We start from the raw sequence: 13,843 nt of genomic DNA, 5'->3' as shown, positions 1-13,843 counted from the left end.
TGAGAAAAGATGCAACATGGGAAAAAAAGAATCCCAAGAATCCTTAAAAGTCACAATAGTTTTACCCAACATAAACATCTCCTCTGCAGCTGAGCTATGGTCTCTTTACCTCAAATAATCTAATTGTTGTAAGATTTAATAGGGAGACAAGCAGATGATTGAGCTGTTTTTCTGTTGTAGTGGTAGACAAAGAGGAAAATCAGGCTGGAGTGGAGGTAACGACCTGGAGAATATGAAGAAAAGCAGGGATTTCCATGGCTGAGCTGCATCTGGGGACAGCGCTGTTTTGGGGACGCGTCACCTCAATATGGGCTGGGTGAAACAGGTCCCGTCTCTGAATGATAGAGGTGAAAATGATGAGAAGCAAGGGAACGCGTCCTGGCGTGTTGTGAGGAGCTGGCAGGAGGGACCTAATGAGGCATCCCGAATGCCAGGCGCAGTAAATTCGGAGTTAGCTGCAGGACATCTCCCATCAAAGCCTCACGCTGCCTTTCCAAGGAGCCAGGAGATGGCTGCGGCCCCAGCGAGCACAATCCCCGTGGGCGGGGGAGTACCAAAGGCTTAACTTGGTAACACTAAACTGCACCCAGACCAGACTAGCTCTTACTGGTGCAATAATCTTACAGCTCTAGAAAGCAGAGGAAGGTCTCTGACTTAGCAGCTTTGAGGTCATGCATTTTCTAGAAAGATTTTTCTGTTTTTTATAAAACAGCATCGTTGCCCTCGTCTGCGTTTTTGGAACTGGACGTGTGTCTAGTTGCTGATAGTCACAGATCTGCAGCAGGTAGTTCTCACTGTCTGCATGGACCTATAGGTAGCTGTTTGCAATAAGCAAGTCTGGACTTCTTTTTCTTTTTTTTAAAAAATATGTTTGTGCACTTCATGAATGTAAACCTAGTGATAAAAACAGCAGGAGCCAATCTGAATGAGCCACGGAGGTGGTTTGCAATCAGGTGCGCTGTACACGCTGTCCCAACTTAAAGCTTTAATTAACTAGAACAGAAATTAACTCTGCAAATTTTCTTTCTGGACTAAGGAAAGAGAGGTGCCAACCATTCAACCTCCTTGCAGTCACACAGCCTCCCCTCCTTCAGCTAAACACACTGAGCTGAGGCAACCAATATCCTCATCCTGAGTAAATGCTTACTGCCAGAAATACTTAGAATGGGATTCACAGGATGTTCTGATTAAAATCTGGATCCTTGCAAACAACAAAAGCCAAGGGAAAAAAATACAGGGCTTGAATTTGCAAATGAAATCATATTTCATGCACAATTCAGAAGAAATTGTGAAATCTTCCCAGGCATGAGAACCATTGGAGTTTCATGCACATGCAGCTGGCTGTCCAGAGCCTTGCCAGGGCTCCCCTTTGTTTGTTCTAAGCAAAAAGCTTTTTAAGGGGAGGGAGCCAAGCCCCAACACCAGCAGCCTCTTTTCTTGTGGTCGTCTAATTGTCACCTGGGAAGCATAAAAGGTTTGAAGCCCGCCAGCTCCTTGGAAGGACTTAACTCTTTGTTCATAGTGTCTGAATATGTATGAATTAAAGCAAAAAAAAAAACCAACCAAAAAAACCCAAAACCCCAAAAAACCAAAAAAAACCCCAAAAACCCCATGAAAAAATGAGAAAAACTCTCATCTTACTGACACTGAGGTTAAACTGGAGAGAGCTCTCTCCTCCTTCTTGCCTAATCCTTTCCTGACAGCGGGCTCTTGGGTTCTTTCTTGTGCCCATTATAGCCCTCGGGCTGTATGTGGGCAGATGTCCCCACCGGACATCATTAAGGAACACCCATCTCTCTCTCTCCGGAGCCCTTACAGCCCTTTCTTAACAACATCTAAGCAGATTTCAATTTTTCACCTTGAAACCTCTTTTGCTTCTTCTTTATCTAGGTGACTGTCTGGCCATGCTTCTTAATTAGATGACTGACTTTTATTCTTTCAAATCTTATCCAGAAATACAATTTTTATAAATTCTGCAGAGAGTCAGAGAAGTATGAATGACAGTCTCTTAATATTCCATGATTTTGCAGCAGCTGACACAGGGGGCTTGAACGATGATGGCGTTTATGCAGCCAGAAGGGCAAGTTGTTCTGCAGTTAAGCGGGAGATGCTATAGTTGTGTTGCAATCTGCCATCTGTCATGAAAATACAGCTGAAAAGGCAGAAAGGATGGAATTTAGACCACGATCTCATCCTTGCAGTGCCTGGTGTCCTCTTTGTCTTGCAGAAATACTACTTGGCTTCAACGAGGTAAAATTGTGGTTGGCCAAAAGTGATGGATGTCTGTGAAGATGGCCATACGGTGGTCAGCGATGGATGGTTGGCCATCTGCGTGCTAATGAACGATACGGCCTCTTCCTGAAGTTACACCCCAGATGGCAGCGGGAGAGGCTCAGCCTTTCTGTGTCTTGATGTACATGATTCTATCATCGTGGATTGAATGGGCGGGGTGCGAAGGGAAGGGAGAATTGGAGATAGCACCAAGATAATCTCATCAGACATAGTAAATCCTGCAAAGCCAGCCTCGCCACTAGTTTGTGGAAGTGTCTTGGATTTCAGAGAAAAGTAATCTTTCCTTTATCTCATACAGAGACCCTCAGCTGCATCAGGAGAGTGAATTAGGTGTAAATTTTGGGTGCCGATAGGCACCGCTGAAACACCTACTTAGAAAACACAGAAATAGGAAAGCTCCTGGAAGTCCTGGCAGAGCTGAGCTACGTCCCCTACCCTGGCTGTGAGATTCAGAAAAGTGAATAGCAGCTCCAGCATTTCCCGTGCAAGGTGCCGAGAGTGGGATTTATTTTCTTTCTGGGTCTTTGAATGCCGGGCAGCTGCAGGGATGATCTGACCATGCCACAGATGTTACGGCTTCGTGGCATGTGCTGTTTGCACCAGGGCACACCAGGCTCTTTTTACCTGATCTAAAGCAGTCTTCCAATTAAATTTAAGATCCAGTTAGTTAGTTTAAAGGTCTGTGCATGCCAGAATTTGGAAATATGTTAACGTGACTTGGGAACCTGCTATTCATCGTCTCAGAGAGGTAAATGCCCGGTTCCTGCCCACGAGTCCGCCGGGATGCTGATCTGCATCGTCAGGCATGTGCCTGCTTCTAAAATTTTGGCTGTAGGAGATGGACCTGAGCTTCTGGATGCGAGATGGAACTGGGTGCACGTCTTCAAAGTCCTGTGCGAATGTCTCTACCACCTGATTGTTCTCACCTCCAGCACAGCAATAACACTGTTCTTTTAGCAGCTGGGCTTGCCTGCATTTTCAAGCATGAAGCCAGAAGAAAGTTGGATAATGCAGTCAATTTAAATGGACTGGTTCACTTAAAAAAAAAACCTCTCTGCTAATTCCTGCTGTTTTCCAAGCCGCTAAAAAATTTTAAAAGACAATAATTTATGCTGTTGTAGACAAATAAAACAGTACAATTAATTAAATTTTACATTCTTGTAACATCTTGCATCTTGCAAAATTGCAAGAAGGTTTAGATGAAAGGATGTGAAAGAGAATAATTAATAAGAGGTAGGCTTTGCCTCAGATCACATTTATTGTTTTAGTGGGATGTATCAGACATCTCTGTGTAGGAAGATACGTACCATTTTCTTTTTGCTTTTCCTGGATCTGTAGAAAGGGAGGGCCACTTGGCAAAGAGTGGGTAAGAAAACCAAGTTATTCTCAGTTGTACAATTTATTCTGCTCAAGGCTGTTACAGCTTTTGCCAGCCTGGAATTGAATTTACCATCCCAGGAAAGCACGAGAAGTTCCTCCTGCTCCTGTAAACCAGGACGTCAGCTCCAGGAAATGAGATAGCACCTTCTCAAAGGAGCACGCTTGCCATCCCCATCCCTTCGATAAGGTGTTCTTCAAATGACTAGCGTTGCCTGCTTTTGGCTGTGTGGGCTGCAGCTCCCCAGCAGAAAGCAGCTGGAGAAGAGGGCTGTAACCTGTTTCCTGTGTTTGCACTCTTTTTTTTTTTTTTACCTCCAGCTGTACAGTTGTTTGTATAAAATTCAAACGACCCTAACTCAGAAGGACGGGGTGCCTACAGAGAGCGAGCCAACCCTGCACAAATGCATTTTGCTGCTGGACTCGGGATCCCTGCGAGGGAGGGGAACTGCTGATGGTCTTTGGGACTGGGTTTGTACAAGACTGCATTCAGCCGGATTTCTCTGGTACACTCCAGTGTACCAGACATGAGTCACTTAAATTCTGTCACTTTTTGCAATTTTCTATAAATCCGTAGATATTAAGCTTGCTACAGATCACTAAATAGTGTAATGTGTCCTGCTGGCAGAGGCATTCATCAGCTCCTTTTTGTTAAGCCAAACGATTTGTGCGTGACTAAAACATATCCACCGCTCCTGAGCTGAAGACGTCCAGCGACGGAGCCTACTTTGCCGCAAGCCGCAGCCCGAGCTGTCCCCCAGCCCGTGTCCCCCCCCAGGCTTTCACCCCCAGGAACAGCACTGGGGCAGTACCTGTGTTTTGTACAAGCCAGCTCCAGCCGCGATGCGCAGGGAAAAGGGAAATATTGTTTCACCTGGCCATGGCTGCCCCAGTAAATCTGCCTACAGGATGTAACTGGAAATCTGATGATGCACTTCAATTATTCAGCTAATTGGGAGATGAGATATAATTTTTGTGTCAAGCCGTGCAAACTAGTCAATGGGTTTAGAGTCATCCAAGCTCAATACCAGCCCGTTTGACATGCCTCTGATAGCGCTTTCCTTTGCATTTTTCCTCCCCCCTAACAGAGAGGTTAACGTTATTTTTTCTTTCCAAGAAGAAAAAACAATATCAAGTGTTCTAAAAGCTGTGACCTGAAGGCTTTCATTGTGTTGTGCAGTTAAGGGCAAGGCTTCTATTCAGAATTGTGGAGAAGTAGATGGCAAAGTGGATCAACATAATAAAAATTATTCAGCTGAAAGAAAAAAAAACTACACCAAAAACCCGGAGACCAAATATTTGCTGATAAATGCGGTGAAACAGGTATAAAGAGATGGCTGTGCTCAGAGTTGTAAAGACCAAATTACCTTCCCAGCAAAAGGGCCGCTAAGTGAGGTTTCCATCCCACCAGCAGCTGCTTCCTGCTGATGTCGGTGGCTTTTCTGTGAAATAATGGGGCAATTACGCCTTGTTGACCTCAGAAGTGTTTGTAGGGAACAAGAGGAGAAGCTCAAGTCGGTCAGGGCACACCGCCATGGCGGCGGAGCATCACCCACCGGCAGAAGCTCCGTGGTGCCTCTAGGACAAGAAACCTGAATTTTATTTTTACTATTTCCTTCAAATAACACCCCTGGGTGCTCTGACTCTGGCTGTCAAAACATGCTCAGTCCCACACAATAGCTTGGACTCATGCAAAACGTGTGCGTAGGTTGTCAGGTGGAACCGGGGTGGATGAGGGTGGTGGTTGTCCTCTCCCTGAGCTGCGGAGCCGGGCGCTGCCAAATCTCCCTTTCCTGGCCGCAAAGGACAGCGTAACGCCGGCGCACCGCGGCAGCGCAGATGGGCTGAGCTGCAGAAGGTAACAGAGCACTTCCCCAGATTTTCTCTCCAGTGCCTTAGCTTCTGAGGCTAATGAAGCTTTGAGGGGTAATATGTGAATTGCTGCATAAATTGATATCCTTTGCTAATTGCATCAGTGTTTTGCTTTGATGAAAGCCTAGTATAAAGTGCCAAGAAACTAATAACGTACAACATCAATAGCTACTTTACGGAAAACAGAAGTTGATGATTGATTGAACGACCGATGATTCATGGAGCCATGAGTCAGCTCACCAGGATATGTTTTTTAAGGGTTCAGTGGAAGACTATTTCAACATGGTGAAAGATCATCCCTTAAAAAAGAACCACCCAAACATTGCCAGAACATCATTCAGACTACTAAGATGAAGGTCACCTTGTTCTGCTCGCTGAGAGGAGACTCATCACCACCCACAAGTTGCTTCAATCCCCTCTAGCTTTTTCCTCTCCTTGACCACCAGCCAGTCATCTTACCCAGTTGCAGAAAATCAGGTGGCCAGAAACACAATTGAAGGTCTTCAGCGTCAAACAGCTCACAAGACAGGGTTGCTGTGAATGCTTCACAAGCATTTTCATGGCCAAAATGGATGGAGGCAGATCGTTGCTTTTTAGCTTGGGGTCTGACAGTAGGAAAAGCCCTGCTATTCTTGTACGGTGCTACCAAGCACCCCTGTGTCTGATGGTTGGTAGTAAACAAATTGTTATTACCTGGAAGTTGTTTAGAAATGGAAACTCATTCACTCAAGTTTTCTAAGGACAGAAAAAAGCCGTGCAAAGGAGAGGCATTCAGAGAGCCAGGGGCTGCATCCTGCACGGCCACAACCATTCCTGCCGGCTGCAGCAGCCTCCCCTGCTGCTCACTGCCAGCTTGTTGTATGTTTTGGACACTTCTATCTTGACCTTGTAGCAACCTCCTCCTGTTACTGCTGTGATGTTGAGAAATGCATTTCATATCTACAACTTCTGCGCTCCAGCGAGACCCCTCTCCATCACCACTACGCGACCCAGAGATGTTTGCATGGGCAGCAGGGACATGCAGTGTTGCAATGGAGACATGAAAGCTCAGTGCTTATTTTTCTCCTCCACGGAGGGGAAGCCCATTAAGGATTCAACACCCTTATTTTCTTAGGAGTAATTTGTTATAAAAACTGTTTGCAATGGCTGCAAGGAACTGGTTGGTTCTCTACTGGTGCTGGAGGCTGTGTGGGTGCTCGCTCAGCCAGCAGTGCAGGAACAAAACCAAACACCCTGACAGATGCCGCAAATGCGTAACTCCCTGTTAACCGCAGCCGAAATCACTGCTGCCTTGTGTAAATATTTAGTGATGCCAATGAAGCATGACAAAGTTTGAATGAGCAGAGAGTGGAAATGAGCCCAAAGGTGGAAAGCCATGAGACGGCATTTTGGGGATGTGCACGCACCCATCTGCCTGTTGGAGCCAAAGATTAAAACACACAGTGCTCTAGAAAAATACACCCAAGGTGCAAAAAAGCATTGCTTGTGTCTACATGAAGCAAGAACTGAAGAACATCGTTGAAACCACATTGGGAACCATGGGGCTGTTGTCCACCATGGTTTCCTCATCCTTCAGCTCCTGGCTCCACTGATTCAACTGCATGACACTTATTCCCATGTATTCCTTCCTTCTCTCTCATCGGTACCAAGCATGTTACTGGAAAGTATTATCGTACAATATATAAATGTCTACAGGAAGATACATTGCTAAACAGATTTCTGAGAACAAATAATTTCGAGCCAATCTATCTAATTTATTTCTAAGATGGAGCTGCAGTATGTATTGATCTGTCTTTATCTTCACAGGACTTTTGATGCTGTGCCTCTGACATTCCTTTAAACCACCAGAGAAAATACAGGCTAAAAAAATTTGCAACAAGGTGGATGTATTAAAACTGAAGGACTGTTTACAAAGGGCAGCAAGTAGTGGTCCAAGCACCACAGTGATTTAGAGGCAAAGACGTGTCCAGCTTTATTGCACATCACGAAAGAGGGGATGCACTGGAGGGGAGAAAGGACCCAGAGGAAAAACCCAACAAAAATAATTCATGCTTTTTAAAAAAAAAATAAAATAATCTCTTATCAGAAGCTGTGACTAGAACAGGATTTGTTTAGTCCATGAGGGAGACAGCTGAGGATGGACAACAAATTTTTTTGCCTGAGATGACTGGAGGCGAGCGGTGAGCTGACGGGGAGCAGGAGGGAGCTGGCGCGGCAGCAGCTGGGGCTGATGGGGTGGGAGGTATGGGGCTGAGACAGCTCACCGGCTCCTCGTGCCAAACCAGGGATTTGGCGCTGCAATGCGAAGGATTTCTTTAATTCTCCTCCTGCACGGTGCAGACGTGGTCTACTTGAATCTGCCCTAGTGCAGGGGGTGGGACCCCAGCAGCTCTTGCTCTCCCTTCCCATCCTGCATCCCTGGGACTCTCATAACCTCAGATCTGCATCTCTGAAAACCATCCGAGGCAAACTTCTGGATGTTTTGTTCAGGTGCTCAGCCTGTGATTGTACTGGAAGAAGTCAGTTCTCGCTTGCATAAAGTATAAGCTAATTAAACTAACGGTATTTGAAGTTTCCGTGATCCTGGGCACTAGTGTCTAAATCACACTGAAGAATCGCCTTTAAGTCCTGTCAGCATGAAGAATCTGCACTTGCTTAACCTGACTCCGCTTTTCACATTAATTTTGTTAAATGAATGCAAGTCACAATGTATTGAAAAAGCAGCTTATTTTAATTAGTCTTAAACCAGTTCCAGATCAAATGCAATAACTAGGAACAAGTCACCAAAACTGATATAAGTGTGTGTGTGTAGGGATTTCCCCGTTTAACTAAATGGGCTTTAAGTCATGATTTTATTTAAAATGATGCAACTTTTATGTGAAAAGCTTTGGATCATTTAAGCAATCTTAAAAATTTGACTCTAAAACCTTACAAATTAAAAAAAAACAACAACCCCAATCATGGAAGCCAGCAGGAAAAGCATATGAGAGAGATCCGGGATGTTATTTTCATTTTCAGTTGGTTTAGTCGTTGGGTTTCTCTGTCCCTGTCAGCCCTGCGAGCTGGGGCACTGCAGAGTTGCGCAAGGGAGGTGTGAAGGAGCTTAAATCTGGTCTTCAGCTTCTCTTTTCCTCCCCACGTCTGAAACAAAATGCGTTTCTTCTTGCTTTTTAAGGGCAGCGTTATGAAAGCAGTGGCACTGCATGTACCTGTACCGTCTGAATTTGGTCCAGCTGGGGGATGATACTGATGTAACATTGATGCACCATTTAATGATACGGTGCGGGTGCTTTGTGCCACAAGAGTGCAATTCCCAAATAAGTGGATTCCAGCCCTTGTTCCCCCCCAGCTAATTATACAGCTCTCATCAATTTTATGTTTGGTGGGGTTTTTTTGTTTGGTTTTTTATTGTTGTTTGTTTGTTTTGTGTTTGTGTTGTTTTTTTAAATCCAATCCAAAGGAGGTGTGTATGTATGGATGATAATTGATAACAGCATCATTCATAACTCCTCTACAGCTTCCTTCATCTTCCAGTTTATGCCTCAACACTTGACGTTGCCCATTATGCAGAGATCAATGTATCAAAATGAGGTAGATTTATAGTGAAGACAATTCTGCTTCTGAGTTTGGGGGGGGGGGAAGTGAGATATTTTCCCTGAGTTAATCAAAGGAATTCAAAGGGACTTTAAATCTTTCAATTTTCTTTGGCTCATGGAGAAGATGAAAAGTGTTTGACCTCCAGTAAATCAACTGAATTCATATGGTGGCTCTGTAGATAAATACAATGTCCACCCAGACAGAATATTGATTACTTAGGTACTATATGCTGAATCACAAATGGGACCATCAAAAGCAACGGCAAGAAAGTATCGTAAAATACATCAGGGCATCCAACGTGTTGGGCTTAATGCAAATAGACAAGTTAAATAAGTGGTATTAAACTAACAAGGCTGAGAAATAGCAAGATGCCATTGCTCCATTGCATTATTCATGGCAGTGGTAGGTCCTCTACACCACCTACCTCCCCAGCATCCATCACTCACTTTGGCCCTTGCTTTAGGGGGGGCAAACTGTTAAAGGGACAAGGGATGTCATGGAAAATTTGGCCCCCAAATCATCTACCTGGCACTGAGACACTAGGCTTTTGGGTGATCTACTAGAGAAGGAACTACCCATCTGCGGCCATTGCAGTTGTATTTTTTTTTGAAGTGTTGGTTGGGAATTAGAGTTGATAGCAGATTGCTGAGGTGACCATCTCTGGGGGCTTCTGGTGATGCTGGCAGCATCATTGCTTGAGGCAGAGGTTACCCCAACGGTGGCCACTCGCACCCGATGGTGTGATCAATATATAGGGAACAGCCATAACCTCTTGTTAGAGATAAGCAATAAAATGGTAGTTTTTTCCACCTCGTAAGAAACGATAACCCTGGAAGAATATACCTGCCTGGTAAAAAAGATAAAAATCTCAGTGCCTGAATCTGGGGATTTTGAGCAATGTGTGATTTCTGAGCAGACGCTGTTCCTGTGAGAGGTTGTCACGGGTGGGAGCTGTGTCTCTGGGTGGGCAGGCACAGGGCAGAGGATCACCTTCTCTGCCTGTCAGGTGGATCTTTCATATGTAGAGCAGGGTGGCGCGGGAAGCAAGAGAAGAGAGGATTACGGGAAATAAGGCATAAAAACAGATATGCACTTCTTTTTGTCTTTCTTATGGAAGCGAGATCTGGCCAGTCCCACTGGGTATTATACACGTTTTACTATCAGACCCAACTGAAGACATTTTGTCAAAAAAGGTAATTTGAAGTTTAAATGAATTTCTTAATCCTAAAAGAGGGTTACTTACTTCCTAAAGAAAACTGTGAAATGAAAGATAACCTACATCAACTTCGTAACCAGTAGCAGGCTACAAAAAGTGATGAAGTTACAGATATACTTGCATGAAAGAAATTAAAATAAGCAACCTCGGCTCTTTTTATATTTGTGCAAGAAGCAGTCATAAAATGCATACTCTGTTTCACCTTCTCTACAGAACGTACACAAGCTGCAATCAATTCCAAGTGTAGCAGCACTGCTGGGAGAAGTGATCATAAACCAAACCTAAGACGAATAACCTGGGTAGTAATATTTCTAAGTTGAGACAATTTTGGACTTGTCATCGTTGGCTGAAGTTCTGAGCCAGGCATATTTTCTTTTGCATTAAATATATTATGTGTAATGAAGCAAAAATGAAAATAACCCTGGACTTAACTTAAAAAGCTGTCTTCAGACAGAGCTGTAAAGTCTGTTTAGTTTGACTTTTCTTGGAAGCCAGTGGACTTCAGATTGAAAGAATATGTGCTGTAGGAGACCCAGAATGATCCTTTAAGCAGACATGAGCATCTCCAGTCATTATTGCTGTGGGGTAGACACCTTTAGCTCTGAGCAGAGAAACGGGATGGAAGTGGAGCCAACGGGGGGATGGACACTTTCATCCTGCTAAGGGTTGACTATGGAAATCTCGAAGGAAATGTATTCAGAAAGGGACCTCTATTTATGGTAATTTATGCCGTTCAGGGCTTATCCAAAGGCAAACAGTCTCACAGGCATTTGCTGAATTACTGTATGATTTAGGAAATGAGGTCTTGACCTCAGTTCCTTTTGAAGGACTTCTCTGTTGCTGGGTTTTGGGTAAGTGAGGGGGATGAACTTGCACAAACATCTTCTTGGATCAAAGCAGCAGAACAACAGGACAAAGAGATGAGGTGGATGAGGAATTTAAGAGCTGAAGAAGAACAGGCAGGCATTAGGGCTTGTGCTAGTATTAGGCCAGTGGCCGAGGACCATGAAAATATCTCTGTTAACAAACCCCAACAGTTGGAGGCCAAGGAATTTAAGAAAAAGCAAAGAATTCTGCTCAATTCAGTATCTAAATATCTTAAAAGCCAGACCTTAAATTCAATGTCTAACAGACAGACACATGAAGTAGCACCAGTTCCTTAGTGTTACAGAGAGAGAGAGAGAATCATCAGAAGCAAAGATCGATTTTTAGGCTTCAGCATGGCTACGGCATGGACTGTGCCACCACCACGGGAGGCTTCAGCACGTACCCGGTAGGATTTGCACATGCAACCTGCTTTGTGCATCATGTGTCTGAGCACATATCTGGGGTTGTTTCCTGCATTTTATGCTGGCACAAGTGTAGAAGTTGGGACACCGTGAGCGGGCTTCAGCACTCCCCTAGCCTGCGTGGGCTGCCAAAATCCCACCTCCGCCTGGGGCTGCATTTCATGACTTTGTGCCTGTGAGGTGAGAGATAAAGTGGCGTCTTGTGGGGTTATGAACACAATTTTTAATCTTTATCCTCCAGATTGTGAATGACATGGTTACAGGTTAATAATTAACCAGTGAAGGTTAATGAAAACAGATGTGTCAGCTGCACTGATCCCTGGAGCCCTTTGTTTTCCGACAGCTCCACGCCTTTTGGAGACAGAGGTATTCTCAGAAATGGCTTTCCTAATTTGTTTGCATGTGGAGCTATTTGGTTAATCTCATCCCCAAATCTTTCCTCGTCCACTTTACTGCTCAGGTGATGCTGCTCTCTGTTAGCTGCTTCTCTCCGGGCAGGATTACCAAGTGAGGAGATAACTTTACAGCTATTAAGGTTGGAGAATTAAATAGGGCTCTGACAACTGCATTAACAAAAGTAAGTTTGAGGCTGCTGCCTAGCTGGAGAAACTCGATCTTTAAGATATCAAACTATCCTCCTGCCATCGAGAGAGAAATTAAAAGTTGTATCCATGCATACAGGTACTCTGTCTAAATACTCTCAGAGATGGCATGCACAAGAGCAGGAGTCTGGGTCACTTTCCCCCCTTCTCTAAGCTTGTTGTAATAAGTGAATATTTATTTTATTATTAATGATTAAATATTTTACCGTGTTCTTAATGTCCCCGGTTGGGTAAAGTCTAGAAAGCAAGTAAAATCGTGGTGACATCTAGTGGCTGCTGGGAATTCACAGTGAGACTGTCTTCGCTCTGGACGTTTAAGCATCCTGCGCACAAAACAGAGGTGGAAATATTGGGCCTTTCAAGACCAATGAACTTACACAACCTGAATTTAGAGACCTCCCCATCGTGCTCAAGAAGAATATTGCTGGAATTTCTTTGACTAGCACAGCTGTCCGAGCAGTCCCGCCACGCTCCCCTGTTGTCCCCACGTTCCTGGTCATTCACGCCCAGCACCCGGGATGCTTCGGAGAGATCAAAAATAGGTAACATCGCCAAAGCTGCCTTTTGTCCCCCAAACCCCACTGTCCTTTAAGACAGCCTCCTGTGTCCCACTGCCCTGAGGCAATGCACTCACTGGCACCCACAGACTGGCTGTTTGCTGGAACAAAACACAGAAAGATGGGTTTGCAGATGTCTAGCGAGAGAAATTCAGGCTAATAACAGAAATGTTTTGAAAAGTCAATTGCAAGGAACGTAATATGGCTTTATCTGTTAATTAGCAAATACAAACAGAAACATTCTGCAAAGCTGGAAGCTTTAGGGTGGGGTGCTAGAATACAGACTGATTTTTGTGCCAAGTAGAACTGGTACTGACACAAGAAACATTGATGTGCTCTGAGTTTAAAGACATAGGTTGTGCAGCCTGCAAGAACTGGCTACTGCCAACGTATCTCAGAGGTACGTGACTAAGTAAGGGTGAGGAAATGTTTGAAAAAACCCCAAATGCAGAAGGGAACCAACATCAGTGTACCGGAGGGCTCTTGGCAGCTGTTTCCCCCAGGGCAGGCTCAGGGAAGGGTTAACCACGCTGCAGGGCTGAGCACAGATCCCAGGTTGGTCTTTCCCCGTTGCTCTCCACTCTGTGCCTTGAACGGAGAAACGCGCTTTGATTTTTGGAGTGATGAATGAGTGAAATTGTATTTGGGTTCTGCTCAAACAAATCAGCAATAATTTCAGAGAGGCTAACCTGGGAACGAGCCGAGCACGCGTGGCAGCACTGTGTTTCTGACGGTGTGCTCTCCAGGCTTCAGCAGGCAACCAGAGCCTTTGGGTAACGGGGCACTACCGCACCCAGCCAGTATTTCTCAGATTAAAACATAGAATAAGCACACAAAAAAGAGACCGAACATCAGTTAAATGCGGTGGAACGAACAGATATCAGAGGTGTATCTACAGGCAGGTCTTTCCACCCCATGCACCATCTGCCTCTGCAGTCACACATCTCCACGTGCTCCCGTGGACATCCCGCCGGCTTGGCTGCGGGTGGCTGGCAGCTGGTCAGCAGCTCGGACGTGTCCTGTGCTCACGATTTGCTGGGG

This window comes from Balearica regulorum, chromosome 13 (genome assembly GCF_011004875.1).
Source record: "Balearica regulorum gibbericeps isolate bBalReg1 chromosome 13, bBalReg1.pri, whole genome shotgun sequence".
In the NCBI taxonomy this organism is placed as follows: domain Eukaryota; kingdom Metazoa; phylum Chordata; class Aves; order Gruiformes; family Gruidae; genus Balearica; species Balearica regulorum.
This window is presented reverse-complemented; position numbering follows the sequence as displayed.